The sequence below is a fragment of the Chinchilla lanigera genome, unplaced genomic scaffold, assembly GCF_000276665.1.
Source record: "Chinchilla lanigera isolate Chin_1 unplaced genomic scaffold, ChiLan1.0 scaffold00010, whole genome shotgun sequence".
In the NCBI taxonomy this organism is placed as follows: domain Eukaryota; kingdom Metazoa; phylum Chordata; class Mammalia; order Rodentia; family Chinchillidae; genus Chinchilla; species Chinchilla lanigera.
The window spans coordinates 2,747,816-2,772,133 of NW_004955411.1; the positions used below are offsets into that span (position 1 = coordinate 2,747,816).

At 51.3% G+C, this 24,318-nt stretch overlaps 1 protein-coding gene across 1 annotated transcript in view; it reads left to right on the forward strand.

The window, feature by feature from the left end:
- The window catches only part of Elovl5 (ELOVL fatty acid elongase 5), a 65,313-nt gene that overhangs the window by 584 nt on the left and 40,411 nt on the right, over positions 1-24,318 (forward strand). The window lies entirely within an intron of this gene.

The following is a 24,318-nucleotide window of genomic DNA, read 5'->3' on the forward strand; positions in this document are numbered from 1 at the left end:
GGCCGCGGGAGGACGCGCGGGAGGGGCGCGGCGCCGGGAGCGCCGGCCCGGCTGAGCGGTTGCACTCGGGGCGCAGTTTCCCCGCCTCACGTTCGAGTTAGGCTCATCTCCTCGCTCCTTGGTTGCAAATTCGAAGAATGCATTTGGCCGAGTTCGGGGAAGAGTGCCGTGGGGGTGGGGAATCCCATCTGTGCGTGACTTAGGTGGGGGGCTAACCGAGAGGTGCTGGTGGGTATTTTTACGGAGCGATCAGCCTTTTTTTTTTTTTCATAGCGGGATCCTGGCAGGAAGTGTTTCGTAGGGCTGTGCGGCAGAGCTAACTGTTGCTTGTTAGGCTTTGTAATTAGTTCCCCCAGTCATTCGGCAGATAACCTGTTGGTCTGCACTTGATTTGCTTGCATTTCTCAGCCAGAAGCATCTGGGGCAAAATCGACAGACACAGACAGCCGTTTTTGCGTTAGGTAGCTGTGGGTAAACACCTACGTTTCTATCTGCGGGAGGGGGACGAATGTATCTCTTTTGTAGTTGACTCCAACACTGCCTGGATTCTCCAGCAAAGCTCTGCCCTTGAAAGGGATGTGTTGCCAGTGTTTGTTCTTATATTCTCACTGCCAGATTATGAATTCTTGCTGCCAGGAGCTTTCTGCACTGTATGTCTTTGCATCGTCTCTTTCTCTTTCATTTTTAACTGAGGATAAAAGGGAAAACACTACTAATGGTTACACATGGATAATCTTACAGAATATAGGGTGGAATCCTGCAGAAATGTGAAAGTCGAAAGTATATTAAAATTTGTCAGAAATTTCAAGAAAAGAATTGCATAAACTTACTGCCCTGGCTCCCTCGACGCAATTTCCTTGTCCACACGTGGAGGTTCGGTGTTGCTGATTTATTTTATAGATTTCAAGAGAGGATACAAATCAAAGCACCCAGCATGAGCTGCCAGATGGTTTACTTTAAATGCTTTATTTTTTTATCCTGAGGTCAACAGCACTTTTTATTCGAGATCTTTTTGGATGTTAGATGTTGGCAGAAGTCTCTTTCACTACTTTCTTTTTGGCTTACCATAATTATTGCTTGTTCTGCTTTTGGGGGTAAGTACTTTACTTTCACTTAGAGTAACCAAGAAAAACAGAGGGCAGTGTGAGTAGATCGGCTCACCTCTTCCTTTCCTGGTCACATAGTTCTCCTTGCTTGAAAATCTTGTAAGTTTTCTGGATCCCTTTCTGGATCCCTTTCCAACTCTTCTGTAACCAGTAGGATAAGCCTCCCGTTAGTTACCTGCCAGTCTTTCCTTGGATAGATTGTGCTTCAGGTACTGTTGATGTGAAAACCTAGTCACTAACTGGTTGCTTTGCTTGCACACAATCCTTGTAACATTCCTGTGGGAAGTTTTGTCTCCCTTCCCTTTGCTTCTTCTTTTCTTTCCCTTTCCCTTTCCTTTTTTCTCTTTTTAATGGAGAACTGAGGCCTAGTGAGATGTCAGGTGTCTTCCAGATTCACACAGTTCTGTTCCTGCTGCGCATCTGCTCCCTCTCCTGTCCTAGTACTGCTAGGACTCCAGTTGACTGTGTGCCATTCATGTAACTGTGTAGTCCTTAACAGTTTAACTTGCACTTACAGCTCCATCTGAAACCGTCCAAGACTGACAGTTTGTCAACCTTCTACAGTGCCCACAGCCTGTTCCCTTTTTTTAAGCCTGCACCTGCTACATTCTTTTTATTAATTCATTTACTGATCTGTTTGCAGTATTTAATGTATGCATGGTGGGAGGGCATTGGATACAAAACTGAATGACATGGTTCCTGATTCCTTCCTGATTTAGTTTACACTTTAAACCTTTTGTGCACACTCACTCTGCATCTTAGAGCGAAAGGGAGTCTGAAGCAGATTTTTTGGCCAGTGCTAAGTACCATGTATGTGGGGAAGCTTTGTGGCAGAGCTGTCCGTGGTTCATCAGTGCCTGTCGCTGCTGAATTGATCAGGATGTTTTTCGTGCAAGAAATAGAAAACCCATTTTAGACAGATGTAACCTCCTTGTGCCCTGAGAAGTCCTTGAGGGCAAAACTTTTTGCTGAAGTCCTCTTTTTTTTGAGACAGCGTCTCCCTATGCAGTTCAAGCTGGCCTTGGGCTCACTTTGTAGCCCAGGCTGGTCTTGAACTTGCAGTGATCCTCCTGCCTCAGCCTTCCCAGTGCTGGGATTACAGGTGTGTACCACCACACCCGGCTCCACTAAAGTCCTCTTAGATAATGGTTTCGTTCTTAGACTGATTTTGCAGACTGCCAGCCGCTGTCACTACAGTAAGAGGACATTTTCAGAAAGCGTCCTTGGCCTCCGGTGATTGACTTAGGCCTTGTTTACTTGAAGCAGTGCCTGGAAGTTTACTTGTAGCATTACCTGGAACAATAGAAATCTGATAACGGACCTGTCCCAGAAATGAAATTAAGTCTCACCTCACTTAGCTGCCCGCCTCCGGCAGGGAGGGCCTGTGTGGACAGCAGAAAGTCAGCCAGAGTGTCTCCTCAGGACCCCTAGAGCGTGGCACTGCCCAGGTGATTGGATTAAACTGAACTGAATCAATTTGACATTTAGCCTTCCGTTTTACAGAGCTTGGCAGGCAGTGATCGGATTTGCATTATAGAGGGAATTTGGACAGCCAGGAAGCGTGAGACCCTTGGGCAGGAAGCAAGCAGCCGGCTGGTGGAGGGGGCGGAAGCGGAAGGTTAGATGGGTGCAGTGGTGACTCAGTGGTGGTGGCTGTTGTGTTGAGTGATTGCCCGCGTGTGTCAGAGCCCGTGTGAAGCGTGTCGTAGGGTTACCGCAGTTGCTGTTAATTGGCAGTAGAGCTTTCCCACTTCCCTAGGTGAGGAAACGGAGGCCGGAGGAGTCGGTGCTGAGCCCGGCGCACACGGCATTCCAGCCCAGGCCTCTGGACTCCCTTAGCCTGCCCCGCCGAGGTGTGTGGTAGCAGACCGTCATTGTGCTTGTGAGCTGGGAGTGCTGTCTGAATGTGTAGGATGGCTCGGTGAGGACAGAAGCTAGGAATGTGGAGAGGATTGAGAGGCTGCCAGAGGGGGTCAGGGAGGTGACAGCTGGTCCTGGAGCCCCTGCCGTGCACGGAGGCTGGAGAGCACTAACTGCAGGAGACTGTTCAGAGAACAAGGTGAGCGGCTGGACTCCAGAGCCGGCACGAGGAAGGGCAGCCTAAGACAGGGTGGCGGACGAGACCGCCGGAGTCCGGATCCCTCCTCTTCAGCAGCGTGGTCTCGGGCCGTTCACCGCAGTAGGTGTTGGCTGCTGTGTGTCGCCCATTCTTAGCTGGTTTTCACAACTTAACACGCAGAAGTGATGCGCTTTTAGTTAGTGGGTCTGCAGCTCACTGTAGGCGCTTTTCCTCATCTCAGTACTCCTGAGATTAGGGTGCTCCCCCTGCTGCAGGGAGGAGCCATCGCTGAGCAGAGGAGAGTCCTCGTCCTGCTACAGCTCACACAGCCAACGGCTGGCAGAGCCAGAAGCAAGAAGCAAGGGGTCCACGGTGTCGGACCCCTTTCGCCAGCTCGGCTACCGCACAGGGCGTCACTGTGGGAATGCACACAGCCTGTGCTCCAGGGTAGGTGCAGCGCACTGGTCTGCCTGCTGCGGAGGCTGACGTGGTGTGAGAAGGCTGCCTTTGAGAGGCCCGGTGGCTGAAGGAGGGAGCCCTGTTCTTGTACCGAATCTCGCTGACGTGGCATTGTGTCCTGACCTGCCCCCAACCACGAGAAAGTCAACCTGGACATTGGTCTCTCTCTTGTTTTTGTTTTTGTTTTTGTTTTTGTTTTTTAAGTTTTCTCTCTCTTTTTTATGGTATGTGGGGGTTGTACGTAGGTCCTTTTCATGGAACTATACTCCACACCCCACCTTTCAGTTTTTTTTGGAGTTAGATTTTATTGGTACGTTTTAGGTGTATATAACAATCACATCTATTCTAGAGAATTTGTACCTGTGTGTGGTGTAACTTGTTTTTCCCCCATTCCCCTACCTTCCCTTCAGCGCCTCCTCCCCTCCCTTTTCTTTTTGTTTTTTTCAGATGGTCTTGCTATGCAGTTCAGGCTGACCTTGAGCTTACTTTGTAGCCCAGGCTGGTCTTGAACTCACAACAGTCCTGCCTCAGCCTCCCCAGTGCTGCAATTACAGACAGGTGTGCGCCACCACGCCCAGCTCCCCTCCCTTTTTTTTATTGAAAGAGTAAATTTCTTATTTTCTTTTTTGCCAAGTAACAACTCCTCTCCCCTTTTTAGGGCCAGAGACTGAAAGTTGAGATCCATAGGTCCTAGGAAGGTCGATGTCTGAATCAGTGATGGGGATTGAAGGAATAGAAGGAAGCTGCTGCTGGTTTTGTCTTTTAAGAAGTTAAAATATAACCGCCAGAGGGTTCTGACCTAGCAAAGCAGAGTGTTCAGGAAACTAGCCTGACTTTACTTGGAGTTTGTGTAACAGGACCTCTCACCCGGAACCCGTAAACGTTACTGTCACCCAACCTTATAGTCCTCCGTGCTCCCACGGGCATGATCCCTGAACAGAAACATTTTCAGTTCACTCTTAGGCCTTTGCTTCCAGAATCGTGTGGTCCCTGGGGTTTTGGTGCTCATACTCGACCAGCTTTTAGAAAGGCTACGCTCCTCCCGCTCTTCGCGCCTGCCTTCCTGTCTGAAGCGCAGGTGCAGCTGCGTTCAGGCCAAGCGAACATCCTTGCCTTGCTAGTATTTTAACTTAGATTTTGGTATTTTTGTTTGACGTCTTTACTGTCTGGGATTTAGGAAACCATTTAAGGTTTTTAGGGCTGATGCTGCCATCGTTTTTTTCACTGGGAGAATAACCATTTTCTTGAAACATCCTTTCAGTTTTTAACTGATTTTTAGTTTGTGCTAGCCTGGCAGCCCTGCTGGCACGCGCTGCGTGTGGGCTCCGTCTCTGCTCGGTCCATCTTTGCCCCTTTCTTTTTCCAGTGTCAGCAGTTTCATCCTATCCGAGCTAATCTCTTTAAGCCTGTGCTAAACAGACCTAATTAAAGTCATGCTGGAGAGTTGGCCTCTCAGGTATATATCTTATTTTGAGTTTCTGAACCCCAGAGTACTGTTTCCCTTTTGTCTTTGCATAGCAAATGCTGCGAGAAAGTGATTATTATGAATTTCTCCTTCCCCAAAGAATAGTTCTCGTGACACCAATTCCATAATTACTCATTTGCTTCCCTGGAGCGTGACCATGTGGTAGATACCCCTAGGGTAATGATCAGGGTGCCTCTTCAGTTTTTGGCAGAGGGAAGCAATTAGTTTAATATTTACAGAAGTTGTTTTGGTTTGGTTTGGTTTTTCTTCCAGTACCAGAAATCGAACTCACGACCTTGCGCTTGCCAGGCAGGCATTTTGCCGCTGAGCTAAATCCCCAACCGTATTTACAGAAGTTGTTGACCCTCCATCAGCTGCATTTGCTAGTTAATGTGCATACTTTTGTGAAACGTTGAATTTGCTTCTGACAGAGCCTCTGCGTATTTGCTTGTTATGGATCTGAGTTGTGTGTAAAAGAGCTCTTCTGTGCTTGCAAGTCGGGGGGGTGGGGGGCTGTAGAAAGCAGATTGCCTCTCATTTGCACCTGCACGGGGTTCCATCTGGGCCACTGGGATGGGCAGGTTAGTCACTCAGATGGTACGTGTGCCTGCTTCAGTATTGCACGTGACAGGTAGGTGGACCACTGACTAGCTTGGTTAACAGGGTAAAAGATCCCTCTTACCCAAGATGGTAATCGAAGCAAGAGGTTGAAACAGCTAGCAAAGCAAAGCTCTTGAGAAGAGCAAGCCGAGCCGCATATGAGCACTCTCTTCTGAGGTGCTTGACGTGAAAGCCACGAGGTAGGAACCCCAGTTTTATAGATGAGGAAACTTAACAGTCAGAAAAGTCGCTTGTCCCACTGGTGGTAGGCGGCAGAGCCAGCCTTCAGCCAGGCAGGCAGCCACAGGGCCTGCTCCTAGCGTCTGTGGAGCTATAGTCCGACAAACCTAAATCATCATCTGCATGTGCAGCTCTGGCTTCAGAAGCCAGAGGAAACAAAGTTGAGTTTCTTATTGTTACATTCTAGGCAGCTGATAGGGCTTTTGATGACAGTATACAAAGGCTTTTAAAGAACAACAACAAAAGCTGGTAGGGAGTGGTATTTATGATTGGTCCTTGAAAGAGTGACCTTTTGTCTCTTGCCTTTTAGATATTTTTTAGCTATTCTCAGAGTTGGAGCTTAAACAGCCCTTTTTTGGGAAATCAAGCACAGAGCGGGGGATGTACAGCTAGTTCTGCGGTGGAGTTCTTACCTAACATGCTCAAGGCCCTGGGTTTATTCCTCAGCACTTCGGTGGGGGAGGGCAGGGGGAAGAAACACGGTGCTCTGTTATCGTGAGAAGTCAGTGTTCAGAAGCCCAGCTTGATTCGCTGACCTAAGGAATCTCACGTTGGTGTCCTTAACCTGGCCACAACCCCATCTGGGTTTGATTTAAAGGTACAGGTCGGGCAGGAAGGCTACCGGATCCCCTGGGAGCTTCTGTCTCCAGGTCTCCAGATGGTCTCATTTCCCTTAGGTGGAGATGGAAGTCATGAGTATTTTCAAAACACCCTCTGGCCGTTCTGATGCAAGCCCCATTTGGGGTGCAGTGCTAACGGCAATGTTCAGGCTATAAACCCTTTTCCAGCCACCTTCAAATCTGTTGGCATTCTTAGGCCCTTTCAGAATTTGACTTTTATTTCTGAGTAGAGTCACTAGGTCTGGCAGGATTGTGATGGTTAAAAAAATACAATAATTCCTGAAATAAGTCACCAGGATCATGTGATGGCTTATATATTAGCATGGAATCTGACCTTGTGATAAAACCTATTGGTTTTAGCTGTACTCTATAAAGAGATGAATACAAAATTAGTAGATTGTGCTTACTTTTAAAAAATGGCACATCAGGCCGGGCATGGTGGCGCACGCCTGTAATCCCAGCACTTGGGAGGCTGAGGCAGGAATTTGGGAGTTCAAGGCCAGCCTTGGCTGCAAAGTGAGCTCAAGGTCAGTCTGAACTGCATAGTGAAACCCTGTCTCAAAAAGATCAAAAAACAAGCCACATTATAGCAGCCCTCCAAAAACATTTTAACTGTACCTCTCCCTCCTTGTTCACCCTTGTTCCCAAGCAATAATTATGAAATGTCGGTGTTTGGACTGAGTTTCAAAGAAACTTTCCATGTTACAAGCCTTGTTACACAGGTTTGAATTAAAATCATTAAAAAACTTCCTTTTGGGGGATTGTATAACTATATTAATTGCATTTCTCCACCCTCTTCTAATTTCAGCTGAGGCTGTGATACTGTTTTTGTACATGTTGTACAAATTAGTTTGGAGAACATGATAATTTGCTTTGACTATTCAAGTAATAGCATCAGTTATGAGACTGCAATGAGATAAGAATTATAAGTAGCTGCCCATAGAAGAAAATGTTGCTCAAAGGCCTCTTGAATATTTGTCTCCGAGCCAACTTCAATTGCAGTCTGTTGGTTTAGGTATTTAGAATGTGATTTAAGTGGGCCCCGCCTCTTGAAGCCCAGTCTTTAGGGAACCATCAGGGGCACATGCAGTATCTGGGTGTCCGTGCCTTTCAGTGGCCCGTGGTTGTCTTCTCCACAAACGCACTTCACCCGAGAAGGCCACTGCCCTGTGAAAGTGAAACAGGTGGAAGACGCTCTAAATAGCCCACCAAAAGGGTCTCAGGATGTCCCTGCCCTGGAGGAAATTTTGCATACTGTGGTGGTTTCCTTTTGAGAGCAGCTCCTTTTTGTTTCCTTTGCAAGGTGCAGTTAGGTTTGGAATGCTGATACATGCTGACTGCAGAGGAGGCCGCCTGTGACTGCAGGGAGGGGAAGTGGTTGCTTTTGTTTTCTTTCTTTCTTTCTTTCTTTTCTTTCTTTTCTTTCTTTCTTTCTTCATTCCTTCCTTCTTTCCTTCCTTCCTCTTTCTTCCTCTTCCTTCCTCTTTCTGTCTCTTGTTGTTTGTGGTGGGGGTTAAACCCAGGGTCTTGTGCATGCTATACAGTATTCTACCACTGAGCTACATCCCCATTCCCAAGCCCTGCTTGTCATTGAGGCCTGGTGTAGAATTCAGGCTTGAATTTATTGTCTTTCTGAAAAGTGGGACTGGCATATTTGAAAGGAATTCCCAGAATTCTCAATTGAGGTCGATCGTTGCCAAGTGGGAAGACCAAATCTCATGGGCCGACGTGCTTGTTGTAACTTGCGCACTCTGCTCGTAGTCCAGCTCAGATCTTACTCATCTCTTTCTCCTGCGCCCCAGGCTGGTGTCCTGCCATGAGCTGGGCTCAGTGGATGCCCACGAAACGCTCCTGTGGGCCAGCACAGTCAGGAGCACCACTGTCTGCTGAGCCGCCCCGCTGTCCAGCGGGAAGCAGTCCTTTGCTCCTCGCGTCCACAGCCTCGTGCTTCCCGCCCGAGTGTCCGTTACCACGTGCCGTCCGCTCAGGCTCTCCCCGTCCCCCTCGGCTTCTGAGCGCCTCAGTTCCTAGCAGTTGCAGTTGCTTTCTGGCTCCCTTCCAGCTCTGCCGTGTCCTGGCCCCACTCGGTGAAAGCAGCCTCCTGGCAGTCGACAGGATCATTTCAGTCCTTGAGAGCGTCTGTGCTCTCTCGAGGGCCACCTCTGCAGCATCCACCTGCACCTTCCACTCCCCGAGGGTCTCCTGTGCCACGTGGCGTGGCTTCCTCACCCCTGCCTGCCACTCAGACCGGCCGCAGAGAAGCAAAACAAGATAAAGTGGTAACACAGAAGTCCTGCTCTTCCTAAGTCAGAACTTTGATTGTGTTGGCTGATTAGGTGTTTTGGCCCCTTCCTCCCCGTGAGACCTTGGGCCCAACACCTGGCTTCAGTGTGCGCGTTTCCTTAGTCTTTTTTTTTTTTTTTTTTGGTCTTTTTGAGACAGGGTTTCACTGTGCAGTTCAGGCTGGCTGTGAGCTTACTTTGTAGCCCAGGCTCGTCTCAAACTCGCAAGGATGCTCCTGCCTCAGCCTCCCAAGTACTGGGATTACGGGGTGCACCACCATACTGGGCCAGGTTCCTTAGTCTTAAGGTGAGAGTGACTAGTGATTTCCTTGTCTTGATTCCTAAGAGTTTGCCTGGCATGTTTATCTCAAGGGCAATAAGTATCTAGCAGTTACTTGCGTGAATGTTTCTTTAGGTAGCTTTCGCATGTTTCCAGTTCTGTAATTTGTGCCGGTGGCTGTTGAAGCCGCGTATGTGTTCACAGCCCATGAATTCTGAGAAGCTCACCACTTCACAGACGGGAAGCTCCCCTGGCAGAGGGCTTTGGCAGCCTGGCTTCGGGGCTCCCAGGCTCAGGGAGCAGAACGGCCGCTCACAAGCCGTCTGGTGCTAGACACTCATCCCACTGCCCAGAGGCAGAGGTGCATGTGCGGGCTTGTTTACCTAGCGGAGCTTTAAGGTGAGGTGTGACAGTGATAGGCCACTGGTGTACGACGCCCAAGACAGGGATAGAGTCAGCGCTGGTGTCTTAAGCAGCAGCTAGTCCGGGAGTAATGCAGTAGTAGGAACTACCACTCTCTTTTAAGCTCATTTTGGTTGGCAGCAACAAAGGACCCAACCTGAAGTAGACCAAGTAGGTTGGGCAGAGTCTGTCGGGAGCCTTATGGCCATTCATTCATTGGCTGTACTCACTATAGAACATTTATGTGTACTGCCTGCTGCCAGGGAATGTGGAGCCGTTGGACACAGGATAATACACTGAGCCGCAAAGAGATCGTTACCCGGTAGGAAGGGTGAGTTGTGTGCTTGAATCGGCAGGTGATTGTTGGTGCCATGGATGTGGCAGCACGGTTACAGTTAGGTTTGGCTGAGAGTGGTGGGAATCCCAAAATAATAGCGACATCCATAGCAGAACCTCTAGCCGCGTGGGTGGGCGCCGCTGGGGAGATGGCCCGCGGCTGGTGCCGCCCTGCCTGCGCTCCTCCTGGCATGTGGTGGGTCGGCCTTAGTGTGTGACGCCCCCTCCCTTCCAGGCACGAGATGGGAGAGGAGACAAGCTAGAGGCAAGATGGGTGCTTTCTCTTGGGGGGGGGGGGCATTCCCAGAAACTTCGGGACAATTTTGCTGTGTCTGGCTGGTTGAAACTTAAAAAAAGAGGCCGCCTGAACCTGCAGGAAACTGGAGAAATCCCGTCTGGATGCGGAGGGGTCGTGTGCAGCGCCAGTCCTGCCAGGATGTGTGTTGGGTAGCCCCAGAGGCACGGACAAGAGTGACGGTCCCCGCTGGCCTGGAGCTAGATGCTGGCCGGAGGGTCATGGCAGAGTGGACCGACGATGCTGAAGTGCTGCGGCCAGGACTAGGTTAACGCGGCCTGCCGCAGGGTGTGTGGGAGGGCTGCTGGTCAGGCTGGAGAACCACCGCCAGGCGGGCGTCTGACTGGCGGAAAGGGGACATGGCAGGTAGTCAGGGCGGGAGCATCACGTGCCGAACTGAGAGTGGTGAGGAAAGCACAGAGCAGCGTGAGCTCCGAGTCTAGCTGACGCGAGCGGGTGGGGGACCGGGACAGCATGCGAGGGCGAGAGGCGCTCTGGAAGCCTGACGTGGGGAGGGCCACTGGGGAATGCGTGGGCCCAGTCGGGGCAGTGGGACCTCAGTCAGAGGCTGGCTTGGGGTTGGGGGGAGGAGCTACAGACCCTGTGCCTAGGACACGCAGGCCTAGGGCAGCACGGACCAGGGCAGGAGCTGCTCTGCCTCTGCCCTGCGCGGATGGTGAAGCCACAGTGCGGGCCCCAAGTGGCTTGCTCAGGGCCACAGCGGGAGAGAGCCCTCGAAACTGCCTCAGCTCTTTCCCTCCTCTGTGTCTCAGTCGCGTGAGCCACCCGGGAGGGCAGGTGTTTGTGGGCATCTTGGTAAGTCAGCCTTGCGGAAGGCGGAAGGGTGGTCAGCGGAGAGCGGGGGTGGTCGTTCAGTGAAGGGCGCTGAGACCGCAGGCATGGAGGGCTCGCTTCTGCTCTTTCTCGCACCGCAGTGCAGCTGCTGGTTCAAGTAGCCGATCATGTTTCAAAATGACTAGAAAAGAAGAACATGAAATTCCAGCGTGTGAGGATGGTTGAAGAGATGGAAATGCTGATTACCACAGTTTGGTTACTACACAGTGTATCCGTGTATCAGAGTACCATGACGTGCCCATGATGATCCCCCCGGAAAAGAGCAAGAGGCTCACGGGGCTGGGGGTCGCTCAGCGGGAGGCACTTGCCTGGCCTGTATAAGACTGGATTTGATCCCCAGCACCAAAGGAAGAAAGAGAGAAGGAGTGGTTTAAGCTTCATTGTTTAAGCGTGGGGAACGGTTGGCTCTGGGGACAAGCGTGCCTTCTCTAGGAGCGGCTAGTGGTGGCCGTCGGAGTAAAGGGCCTCCAGAGAAGTTCCGTCAGTGCGTGTTCTGTGGTGGTGACAGAGTTCCGGAGCTTCCGTAGTGCCTGAGGGAAGCGGGTGTGTTTAACCCACAGCAAGCTGGGCAGTGCAAGATTGGGACCCACTGGAGCGCGTGGCACCCTGAGGGAGCACATGCAAGGGGGACAGTGGGGCGGGAAAGAGCGGCCTTGCCCTCGGTAACCACTGTTCTCACAAGCAGGAGCAGGGTGTCCACCCTCTGCGAAGATCCCCTTTCTCTGGTTTCCAGCGCCGTTCACTGTGACGCACTGGGGATAGAGCTTGCAACAAGGGAGCCCTGGGGAGACAGCCCCGAAGCGAGCACAGGCGGGCTGTGGCCCTGCTCTGCACACCGGCGGGTGTGCCCAGTGGCGGGCAGCGGAAGTTGGGCTGCAGGTGCAGGGAGTGCTCAGAAGCTGCCTTTCGGGCTGGGGGAGTAACCTGGATTACCCGTGGGGCCCAGCGCGGTTGCGGGGGTCCCAGGCCTGCCAGAGGAAGGGGGACGATGACCGGAGAGGTGGCAGTGTGAGGAGACACCCCCTTGTTGCTGCCGTGGAAGGTGGAGGAAGGCACTGAGAAAAACCAGGAAGTGCAGGTCGCTCCAGAAGCTGGAAAGGGCAAAGGAAGGATGCTCCCCTGGAGCCTCCAACAAGGAGGAGGGCCTTGCTGCACCGGGTTTTAGCCCACTGAGGCTTTGTTTGTCTCTGAGCTCCTGGACTGTAAGATAAATCGTCACTGTTTGCAGACTCAAGGTTAATCTGCCGGATTCATTTATCGGATGACTTGGGTGGCAGCAGGCTGTTGAACCCATAGGAGAGAGGGCTGGAAAAGAGGTGAAGAGCCTGAGGCTGGGGAGGGGGCTGTGGTGGCAGAGCCAGCTGCAGGACCACCGGCTAGGCCAGAGTCTGAGGAGGGCAGGAGTCTGACCTGTTGGGGCTGGGTCTCTGGGAAGGTACCGTGGAGGCCGGGAGGAGAGTGGTTGGGAAGGGAGGGGGTCAGTTCAGATTTTGGAGGATGAGATGCAGGTGGAGAGACGTCAGGTGGAAATGGGCCCCAGGACTCAGGTTGGAGGTGTGTGGTGGATCAGTTACTGTTTGCGTGCCCTTCTGTAAATTTCTCCAGTGAAGAGGCTCAGCGGCCCTTCGGAAACACGGTGCGTCTATCACACGGTTTCTCTTATATGAGAGACCCAGTATGTGAAGTGCAAAGTAAAAGGTACGGTGATAGGAAGTTGAGAAAAAGATCTTTCTCAAGCAGGAAGGAGGTAGTTGGGGAGGGAGGGGAGGAGAGGGCGGTGAGGAAAGAATTAAGGAGTGTTATGTACATGTACCAACCCCGTGAAGAATGTCAACATCATGTACTGAAAGCATGTACTAAAAATAGAAAATTCAGCGTGTCACCTCCTCTAGATGTAGAAGGAACCATCCGAAAGCATCTTTTCCTCCTGGGCTGGGGATGTAGCTCAGTGGCACAAGAGCCTGCCTGGCAAGCGCAAGGTCCTGAGTTTGATCCCCAGTACCACAAAAACAAAAAACAAACGAAAGCATCTTTTCCTCCTCTGCTCTCATAACATAGATCACCTCTGAAACCAGATCGGACAAGGGTGCCCCACGGACGGAACAGTCAGTCACTTCTGCATGGGGTGCTAGCTGGGTGTCCTCTGACTCAATTCAGCCGAGTTCTGACACTGTCCACTTGGAGGGGATGCTGGCTCCCACGCCCCCAGGGCTCTGCGCCACAAGACCATCTCCTCTTCAGACGCTAGCTGGAAGTCTGGGCCTTTGCACACCAACTGACCAGACACAAGTGGGGTTCCCATGCTGCCCTCTGGGTTTCACTAATTCCCTAGAGCCGCTCACAGAACTCAGGGAGCACTAACGGGTTTATTATAAAGAACATTTTAAAGGGTGCAGATAAACAGCCCCGTGAACAGGTACATAAGCAAAGAGAGGAAAAGTCCCCAGCATAGAAGCTGCAGTCCCCGTGGAGTTGGGGGTGCCCCCACCAGCACACAGATGGGCTCTGTCCCCCTTTCTGAGCACCTGAACGTGTTCAGCGCTCTGGGCGCTCTTGGACCCGGGGCTATGGTTTTCATGGAGACCTTGCTGCCTAGGCACGGTTGGTGCGTGGTCGAGTGTGTACAACTGGGGTTGGAGTGTTAAGGGGCTGGGCTGGGACACCTGGCAAGGCCTGTGTGTTCAGGTTTCTCCTGGCCTCTCTGTGCAGTAGTCCTTCCTTCCAGGAAGGGGCAAGAACGCCTGCAGCCTGCAGCGGCGGTCTTGTCATCTGTCTTACTGTCCGCCCTCAGACCTGGCAGGTCACAATCTCTGTATGGTTAGCTCAAGACGAGCTCAGAGAATGTATTCTATTGCTGTGATTCGCCTTGGAGAAGAGAAATTACAGTGTGTGTGGGCTTCCTTGGGCAGACAAAGGAGCAGGTACAAGGTCAAGAGTAGGTCAGAGGGAGAGACTTTGCCTGAGTCCTGATGCCCAGCATTTGACAGACTTTCTCACCCTCATGGCTCTGGCTCAGTTCCCCAGCTGCTTCAGCAACCACAGACAGAAGGCCCAGTACTTTAATACTATTTTCTAGACGTGTTTGGGATCAGACCTGGGCCTTGTGTCCACACCCTGCCCTCCCCTTGGGGTCTCCTGACAGGGTCTAGAGACAGGCTCAACTTGGTGTGGGTGAGTCCGCCACCCAGTTAACTTGATGTGTTCGTTCAGAGGAAACTTTTTTTTAATAAGTCAGAGCACATTCTAAACAAACAGTAAGAAGTATAGTAAACTGTAAGCCAGTAACCTAGTCATCTGTTACCAGGTGTTAAGTACGGGATGTAATTGTATGCAGTGTGCTTTTTGTAAGACTGGCACTGACAAAAGCTTGTTTATACCAGCATCAGCACAGACTCCATGCCAGCCCCCGTGTCGCTGAGTAACAAGTTCCCTGCTGCGCTAGGGTCTAGTGGGGGTGCACCATGGGGTGTGTGGGCATCGTTCACTACAGAGATGGGGTGCGTGACTGCTTATCGGAATTCTCACCTATTTTACTCCCTTGTGTTTAGCCAAAACTATTTTTGCTACAGATGTAATTGTGGACCCTTAAATATTTTTAGTAAGTACTGCTAATTAATTAGAAGGCTAAAATGAACAGTGGCCCTCCCTCATGTACTTTCCCTGAGCCCCTCTGGCTCTGGTTGTCCTCTGTCGCCTGCTCACTCCAGCTCACAAGACTGTGCCACTCCGGCCAGCACTTTATCAGGTCTCATCCACTGAGTTGGGGCGGTGGACAGCCACCCCCCAAAAGAAGCACACTAGTGGCTTTTGCTCTGAAGGGAACATGGATGCTGCTTGCTCTGACCCTGTCACATCTGTGTTTAAATTCTTGGTTCCTGAATTCCTTTGTTCTTCATAATTAACTTTAGTTAATGTAAAATTAGTGTGTTTCCTGAGAGTTGAGAAGGGACACCAGTGTGAAATAACCGGCATCGCGGATTTCTCCCGGCCGTGGCCGCGCATCCTCTTGCAGCGTGCGGCGCTGCTGTCTCTCCTTGGTGGCTGTCCTGCCGGACGCATCTGCGCTGTGGCAGGTGAGCGGACAGGACGAGAGCTTTTTCAGTGAAGACTACTGAATCCACCGAAAATTTTAAGTCTTCTATAAAGATGTGAGGTATGACTATTAGGAAAGTAATACATAAAAACCACCTTAATTACAATTATTTATTTCTATGTCATTCTCCAGAAAGAGAAAGAAGATTGAAACAAGAGGTCCCATTCATTCCGAGTTGACCAGCTAAATGCTCTGTTCTCTTTGGCCCTTGCCTTTGGGTTTGATCAGAATAGGATTTATGTGTGTGAAGTTGTGGCTTGTCCTTTACAGCAGTCAGTAACCGTGCAAGCAGAGCTCAGAGGTCCGGAAAGCCAGGCGGCGTGCAGCGTGCAGCTGGGGCCGCCCGTGAGCGTGTTGCTCTGCTGTCTGCTGGGAACACGCGGCTCGGGTAGTTCTCCCTCTCTGAAGCAGTACTGGGGTCACAGACGTCTCTCTGCAGGAAGAAACCTGCGCAGGTCTGCTCTGTGGCTGAGCCCGAGGGTGCTCGGTGCTGAAGTATAAAGGAACACGAGGGTGTGAGACGCCTCTCCCACAGGAGCTGCGCTCACTGCCTCTGCTCTTCAGTCACGGGAGACGTCCCTGCTCTCACATTTGTTCTGGAGGAGGCGGTGTCCTGTGATTCTCTCCCTGCCTCATTCGTGCATTCATGTCCTCCCCCTCCTCCTCCCTCTTTCCCTTCTTCTCTCTTCTTCTCTCCCTTCCCACCGCCGCCTCCCCACTCCCCCCCTGCGTGCCCGACCCTCCCCTCCTGTTCTCTCCTCTCCTTCCCCCTCCTCTCTCTGTCCTTGTGAACAGAAGCACTTCAGCCTTTATGCAGAGGTTGATAATTAAATGCCTTCTCTTTGCAGTAATATCTGCTGTCATTTAGCTGCAGGCTGTGTGCCCTGAGGAGAATCCTCATTTGGGAGGGCAGTTACTTTCATGCCGTGGCTGAAGAGACTGCCGATTCCATGCCCACACAGCGCTGTAAGTCAGCTCACTCCTATTTGATTGGTCATGTCGAGTTTCTCTTAGTACATATGTTGTCCGGAGTTAGTAGAGAACTGCTAAGAATGTAGTGATCTCACAAGTGCGGTTAATTATAATATATACTGTAAGTTTTACTCATTATTGCTGGCTCATTTTCAAAATGATGAGTCAAATGAACGCCAAGTATTTGAGCATTCAGTTTTTAAGCTCTGTTCCTTTTTTTTTTTTGTCTTTTTGAGACAGAATCCTGCTATGCAGTTCATGCTGGCTTTGAGCTCACTTTGTAGCCCAGGCTGGTCTCGAACTCACAACATTCCTCCTCCCTCAGCCTCCCAGGTACTAGGATTACAAGCCTGCGCCACCACGCCTGGCCTCTGTTTCACATTTAACTCCTGAGGTCAAGTGTAAAGACTCATTCTTTTTGAGGTGTACTTGAAATATTTGTCTTTAGGTTTGAAGGATGAATTTACAGTGCCCTTTTAGGAATAAAAGCTGATGGGGGATAAATTCTATACACAGTTACTAATATAAGAGTTGTTAAACTGTTTGGTCTCATGACCTATACTTCGAAAAATTATTGAGACCCTCGAAGAGGCTTTTTGTGTGGATTATATCTATTGTTATTTACCTATTGAGAATTAATGTTAAATTAGTTTTGAATAAAAACCTAAAAATATTTACCAGTACAGGCAAAGACAGTATTTATTACCTGATGACAGTGTGAAACGCAGACTTGGCAGGACAGAAACTGGGTGAAAGCAGGCAGGGCCGGACCTCGCCGCCAGCCTCTCGTGTGCCGCGCGCCGTGCGGCTCTGGAGCGCCTGCCCGCGCTGGGCGAGGTTGCAAGCGGGGTGCTCTCCCGGTGTGGTGCAGCAGTTTCGACCTCTGACCTCTGGTGACGCCTCGGCCCGAGAGGTGCTGAGTCCCCACCTGGAGAATCTGAACAAACCGGTCCTTTGCATGGTAAGAGAAGGACCACTACGCTGTTTAGCTGTCGAAATGGCACCTTTTCTCTTCTTATTTCAGCAGCTGTTGTCTCCTGTTACCTCCTGCCTGAGTTTCTTGATTTACACCGCAGGAGATATGTGGGGTCCGACTTCATCAGGGGACTCTGCCGCTGCGCTGCATCTCCAGGCCCCTGGCGTAGGTCGTTTGGTCCAGTGAGTGGATCTGCAGGGCTGGCTGCGGGCGGGGTGAGCACGAAGTGCGTTCGTGCCGCTCACTTGCACAGGTTGCTTGGTTGAGTGGAGGACTGCGGTGGTCAGTTCTCAAAATAAAAATCTAAAGCATGAAGGCAAGAGTAAATGAGATTGTCAGTGTTCCATTCAGAGCTTCTTTTTTCATTTGCTCCTTTTTGATATGTATTTGGCCTTCATGTCTGACATTCGCAAAGGTGTTAAACACTCGTTTTCACGCACACCTCTGTTTGTCGACCCTGCTTGGCCTTCTCCTGTACGTTGAGGCTGCACGGTGCCTTTGGCTTAGTTGCTGCTGCCTGTCCGCATCTCATCTCGTTCTTCGTAACCGCTTCACCCTATTCCGTGTGTTACACAGGGTCCCTCCAGCCCCTTCTTGACAGCGTCCGGTCAGTAGAGCTACCGTGGGGTACAGTGCGTGGAGCACCAGTCTCTCCTTGACTTCACACCGGAGAATCCTTTCTAGACCTTGCTGACCTCGGGGTTCTGGACACACTGCGTCAGGTGCAGCCAGTGCAGTGAGTTACTGTTTCTGGGTGCTGTGGGGCATAGTTTGCTCTTCCAAAGTGGCTAATCCAAGTGAGGACGGACTTTTACTTTAATGAACTTAAATAGGCTTACATGGCCTGTGTCTCACATTGACTAGTCCAGCACCAGGGGTACCTGGCAGATTCTGTTTTAAAATTTTGACACACACATAATAATTGTGCATGCTCCTGGGGTACGGTGTGACACTTCTGTGCATGCATTCAGTGTGTAGTAAGCAAATCCAGGTGATTTGCAATTCTCTGTATTAGAAGCCTTTAAATTCCTCTCTTCTAGTTATTTAGAAATATGTAATAAATTGTGAACTATAGTCGTGCTATAGAACACTGTAAGACACTTCTCTCTCACTGTATGTCTTACCTGTCACCCAGCTGTCTCATCTCCCTTACTTCCTCCTCTGCTCAGCCTCAAGTGACCAGTAGTTCATTCTGTACTTAGATGACATCAACTTTTTTAGTTCACGTAGGTGACTGAGAACATAACTGTTTGTCCCTTTGTGCCTTATTTTACTTGACATCTTCCATTTCCATCCGTGTTGCCACGTATGACAGGATTTCCTTCTTTTTAAGGGCTAAGCGATAGTCTCCTGTGTGTATGTCTGTCTTTACTCCTTTGACTGCTGCTAAGCATTTGTTTGCTCTCTGTCACGGCTGTTGTAAGTAACGCTGCAATAAACACGTGTGTTAGGGATCTCACTGACTTGTTTTGGGGGTGGTGCTAGGGATCAGATCGGGCCTCGCACATGCTCGGCAGGTGCTGTGCCACCGGGCCGCCTCCTCAGACTCCCGGTGACCAGCAGTCCCGTTTCCTGCTGGTGCAGCCCCCGGTGACGGCACTGCTGGGTCGCACAGTGCTGTGGCTCTGTTTTGGCTTCGGGGAGCCTCCAAACTGCTTCCCATCAGCGGCTGCGCTGGCCACTTTCCCAGCAGCAGCGTAGCTGTGTCCTCCTTCCCTTCCGCCATTTGGAGGGTGTTGGTTTTTTGGTTTTTGTTTTTCCTGTAACAGCCGTTCTGACTGGTAGGACGATGCCCCGTTGTGGTCTCCTTGGTGTCTAGTTGGTGGTGTTCGGCACTTTTTTGCAGACTGTGTAGCCGTTTCTTTTGAGGAGTATCTGTTCAGATCATTTACTCAAGTTTTAATCAGACTTTTTGGTTGAGTGTTTTGTATTCTAGATATTAATTCCCCGTCAGACGGGTAGTTTGTAAATACTGTCTCCCTTAGCTGCTTGTCCCTGGCTGCTGCTTTTCACTGACTCCTTCCTGTTGCCTCACCTGAGCTTCTTGCAAGCTCTTCCTTACCCATCCCCTTTAGCACGAGTTTTAAGAGTGTTCTGTGTGCCAGTTTTAGATGTACTGTAGCAGAGAGGTTAGCACCGTCCATAGGCTGTCCTACTGCCGGAGACAGAGCTGAGGTGGGACGGGAAGTGTAAACGTGGAGGCTGCTCACGTTGGCTGCCTTTTGTGAGACCTCGAGGTCGTTCTAGGTGAGGTTTGGGGAGGAAGCAGTTACGGGAATGATTTTAGGTTGGGGGAGCTGGAACTGGTTTGCCAACAGGAAAAGTCCTGTGGAGAGACCAGGTGGAAGGTAGAGCAGGAATCCGGAGAGGAACACATTTTTGGAAGAAGTGGAAAAGAATCTAAGGTGGAAGTGGAGGGATGGGAAGACCCTGAACTACCGTATGATCCCGCAGTCTCACAGTGTGCACATGCAGAGAAAGAAGCCAGTAAGGCGAACACACGTCTGCACATCCAAGTTTATGTTCAGCACTATTAAAAACAGAAGGTACACTAAAATAATAAAGATAACCCATGAGCAGGAAAATAGTGACCTTTAACAATTTTATTGAAGTTAAGTTCATATAAAATTCACTTTTAAATTATTTGCTTTAGTGGCATTTATTATACCCGTTATTGTACTACAGTCACCTAATTCCAGAGAACCATTTTCCTTCCAGTTCTCACTAGCAGCACCCTGCCCTTCTGTCCCCTTGGACTGGCCTGTTGGGAATTAGGCTCTGTGGGAGCTCTTGTATCGGGTTGCTGTCTCTCAGTGTGTGTCCTTGTGTTCGCTCATACTGCTGTGTAAGGAGTGATGTGTGGAGGAATTTTCTTTAAATGGACTTCCCAGGTCTTGGCCAACTAGTTCAGCCGGCTGGATGGACTCAGGATTAAGGTTCCACAGTGGGTGTGTGTCAAGAGTGCTTGTGGGTGGGGCTGGCCCTGTGCCACACATCGGGAATCCAGCTACATGGGAAGCTGAGACAGGAGGATTGCCAGTTCAAGGTCAGCCTGGGCAATTTATCGCGGCATTTCCTGAAAAGAAAAAAAGAAAAAGGGCTGCAGATACAGTTGCTGAAAAGCAAAAGGTTTTGTGGAATATCTGATCCTGTGTGAGCCCGAGCTGGGAGAGGTCCCTGTGGGCTGTGCTGGGTGTGGGCACCAGTTTGGATCGGGCCGGCCGAGTCCTCCCTGAATAGTCTGGAGCGGCTGTGAAGACGTGGGAGGAAGAGGTTCTGGGTGCCCCTTTGATTTTTAGGAAGGGCTGTCCCTGGGGGTGCGTGTGGAAGCGTGAGCTCGCCTGCAGTGGGCTCTTGTCTGCAGGGTACACCAGCCCCCCGCCGTGGCAAGCAAGGTGCAGTTAGCGGGGCTCGAGGAGGTGGGTGAAGAGGGAGTGCTGGTCCTTGGGCTGCTGGCTCGAGTTTCTCTCTGCTTCTCCAGTGAAGCTGGGAAGCCGAGTCGTCAGTCCTGCTGGTGCCCGGGGCGAGCCACCGCAGGGTGAGGGTCGCAGAGTGCAGGTCCATCAACCGTGGTGGCCTTCCTGATGTGTCCCCAGCCGGAGTTCATCCTGAGGTGGGCAGTGCTGCTTCTGTGTGCCAGGAACACAGCCTTTGCCGTAGTCCCTCCACCAGGCTCCGTAGTTGGGGAGGGAGGTGCGGCTGCAGTGACCGGCGGGGGCTGCGGGGAGGGCCCGGGAGAGGATTTCCGAGCGCAGTGCTGGGTGTAGCAGGACCTTGCCTGCACAGGTCTATCTGCGTCAGAGGCTCGGGGGTGGGCGGTGCTGGAGGCAGTGTGGACCGCATGTGGAGGGTCCTCTTAGCCAAGTCCCAGAGCAGAGAGCAGAGTGCGCTGCAGCGTGTGGCTGCAGAGCGGGAGTGAGCGGGCGTCTGAAAGTCAGCTGGCGTCTGAGACGGGGGTCGGCCTTGGTCTGGATGGGGACGCAGGTGGGACGAAGTGGGCGTGTGTAAGTGCCGACAAATGATGCCAGCAGGGTACGAGTGGCAGGTACGAGTGGCAGGGAGTTCTGGCCCTGCCCTTTGATGCCTCCACACCACTCTGCGTGCTGTGCTGCCAGCTTCCAGTACCTACCAGCATTCCGCCTCCTAGGCTTCTGCTTTGAAAAACCCTAATCACCCGGACAGATGCCAGTCCATGGAGCCTCCGTGGGTTCTCTGCGTGGGACTAATTCGTCGAACAAACGTTTATGGAGTCTCCACATGTTTTAGTGCGCTCTAGATTGTTGCCGGCATGGTTTTCTGGTGAAGCACAGTGCTAACGCGTGCCAGGCGGTTACCCGGCTGCTCCATAAAGCTGAGGTGGCATCTGGGGCACCGGTCAGGCGCGCCACAGTGGCGCTCTTCCCAGAGCAGCGCAGCCTGCTTCCTCCTCTGCTCCTTGGGCTGCAGCTCCCCGTCTCTTCCTTGGCCTGGCCACACTGCCAGCATCTGTAGTGGGGAGCAAAGCCCCATTTCTGGGGAAGCCGCTCCTCGTGCTGCAAGCCCCTCCCACCAGGGGCTCCCCCTCTTTCCTGCCTGTTAGCTTTGTTCCTGTTAGCTTTCCTGCTACACAAAATGCCAACTGTGTGGGACACTTAAACTCTGAGGACCACTTTTCTAAACTTTTCCAGCCAGAAGAGGCGCCTGTAGGTAGTTCACATGCTTGAATGGCTGCAGGTGGAACCCTAGCTGCGTAACTTGCAATAAATGATAGTTTAAATATGAGCTGTGTTTAAAAAAGACGTTGGGCCGGGTGTGGTGGTGCACGCCTGTAATCCCAGCACTTGGGAGGCTGAGGCAGGAAGACTGCTGCAGTTTGAGGCCAGCCTGGGTTACACAGTGAGTTCAAGGCTACCATGAAATACATAGGGAGACCCTGTCTCAAAAAAAAAAAAAAAAAGACATCGGACATCATCCATTTGACTAAAGACATTGCACTGATGCTTAGCTTAGGTAATATTTATGGTTTGAACTTATAAGTAATGTCCAAATGCATCTCCTTTGCTGGATTTTTCAATTAATTGTCCCGTCCTGGGATCTAGCCCCTAAGCACATGTGAAGTTGGTGGGTGAAAAGTCGTGTGAGATGCAACATTTTGATGATAAATTATGTCCAGCCCTCCCTCTCAGTAGAACGGGCCGTTCCTGCCAGCTAGATGGAGCGTGGGGTGCAGAGCCGCAGTGCAGAGACCCAGTGCCCTTTAACACAGTGCTTTTCTGCCTCGTTTCAGGACACGTGGACAGAGATACCACGGTCCAGAAAGTCCCTGGCCTCAGGTTAATGTGTGCTCCCAGCCGCTGGAGAAAGGTAGCAGAATGTTTATGCAGCAGTTCCACAGGATGTTTTTAAGTTTGCACATCTCTGAAAGTCCCTCCTTATGTCAGACTGCATGCTAGCCCTTCTCATTTTGATCCACTTTGGAGGGGACGAAGTTCAAAGTTTAAAAATTTGTAATGATAACTCATTCCTTTGCTTTCTGACTCAATCTGGGAGTGGGTAGTTATCCCTGATTTAACTGCCCTTGGTCTGTATTTCTTGTGATAATTGTATTTAACCTTTTTTAAAAAATTATTTGAATTGTATGAACTTACTAGTCGGTACCCATAGACAGCTGTGGTTGTACAGCTCGCGGCGGGACGCCCATGCCCCGTCCTGGCTGGAGAAGCCACTGTGCGGAACAGCAGATCCTCTCGCTTGGTGGGTGCTGCCCCCACACTGCAGACCAGAAGTTTCTGTGCAGACTTGCTGGTCAGGGCCTCGCTGAGCCCATGTGTGCAGCTGTTGGCTCTTATGTCATTTCTTGGCAGGCTCCCTGCCCAAGGGTTAATGGGACCCCACTTACGCTGTGTCCGGGACACCAAGGTCTGTCTGATGGTTCGTTTGAGCATGGTGGGTGTCGCTGGGGCCTGGGACAGACGGCCCACTCACCTTCTGCCGGGTACGGCACTGTGTCGGTCATAACTTGTTTCTCACAGATGCTTGCAGTACAGCACGGGACGCTCAGTGTGACGTCGGTATCTGCAGGTTGCTCATTCGATTACCTCCCTGTTTTCCTAGTGGGAAAGATCAATCTTCTTTGAGTGGCAGGAAAGAGGTCAGGTTGTGGAGCCAGCAGTCAGGTTTGGGTCCCGTTTTCTACGTAATTTCTAGTACGCCAGCCCCCGTTTCTCCTGCAGCCGGAGACGTAGCCCTTTGCGGTGTTCGTGTAGGCTCGTGGGCTGGTGCTCAGGATCTGCTGAGTGCTGCCTCATGGCTGTGAATGACGGTCGTCGATCATCGTCGTGGGTGTGTTCCCACAGTCGTGATGCTGCTGTCCCCAAACCTGGTCTCCTGCTGAACTCCCCTCACCTCACTGATGAGACGTTGTAATCCACGACTTGTTGAGTGCTGGGACTGATGGGGCAGAGTCCGTACCGCCTCATCCTGTCCGTCTTCGCACAACTTGCCGGACATTGTGCTGCTGAAGGCTTCCTTTCAGGGTGACTTAACTCTCAGGTTGTGGGTGGTGGTCGTCGTGAGGTTTTCATGACCCAGGAGGTTGCTTCTGAGTGATGCTGGGCCCTGGGCTGCCTGCCTGCTCTAGACGCAGCTGCTGAGCTGGGCTGGCGGGCCAGGGCCTCCTCCAGCCCTCCGGCCTGTGCGAACTGTGCCGAGTGCGTCTCAGTCCTGTCCGACCACCCGAGCGGCGGCTCTCGGGTCGGGGAGACCAGGCTGTTGGGCACAACACAGGTGACAGGCCGGCCGGCCGGCTCAGCCACTAACGAGCGCAGAGGACAGACGCCGGCCGGAAGTGGCCTTCCGTCAGTGTTGGAAGTACGTAAGACATGTACCGGGCTTTTTAAAATACACTTTCGTGACCGTTTCACCAGAACTGAGTGGCTGTTTTTCACAGGGCTCCTTGATGGTTGGGTTTAGAGATTCCATTTTTAAAAACAATCCACATCCCTAGACAGAAGAAATGCTGGAGCTCTGCTTTCCAAATCCTTCCTTGTGCTCAGGGTCCCTTTGCGAATGGAAGGTGTAAGGCTTCCTAGAGGTTTTAAGAATAGTAGCTGCCTGGGGGCTGGGGATTTAGCTCAGCGGCAAAAGCGCCTGCCTGGCAAGCGCAAGGTCGTGAGTTCAGTTCCCGGTACCGGAGAAAAACCAAAAAAACAAAACAAAACAAAAAAAAAAAAATCCTTTTCCTGCATCTATTTAGATGATCATGTGATTTTTGAATTTGGCTCTTTTGATATGGTGTAT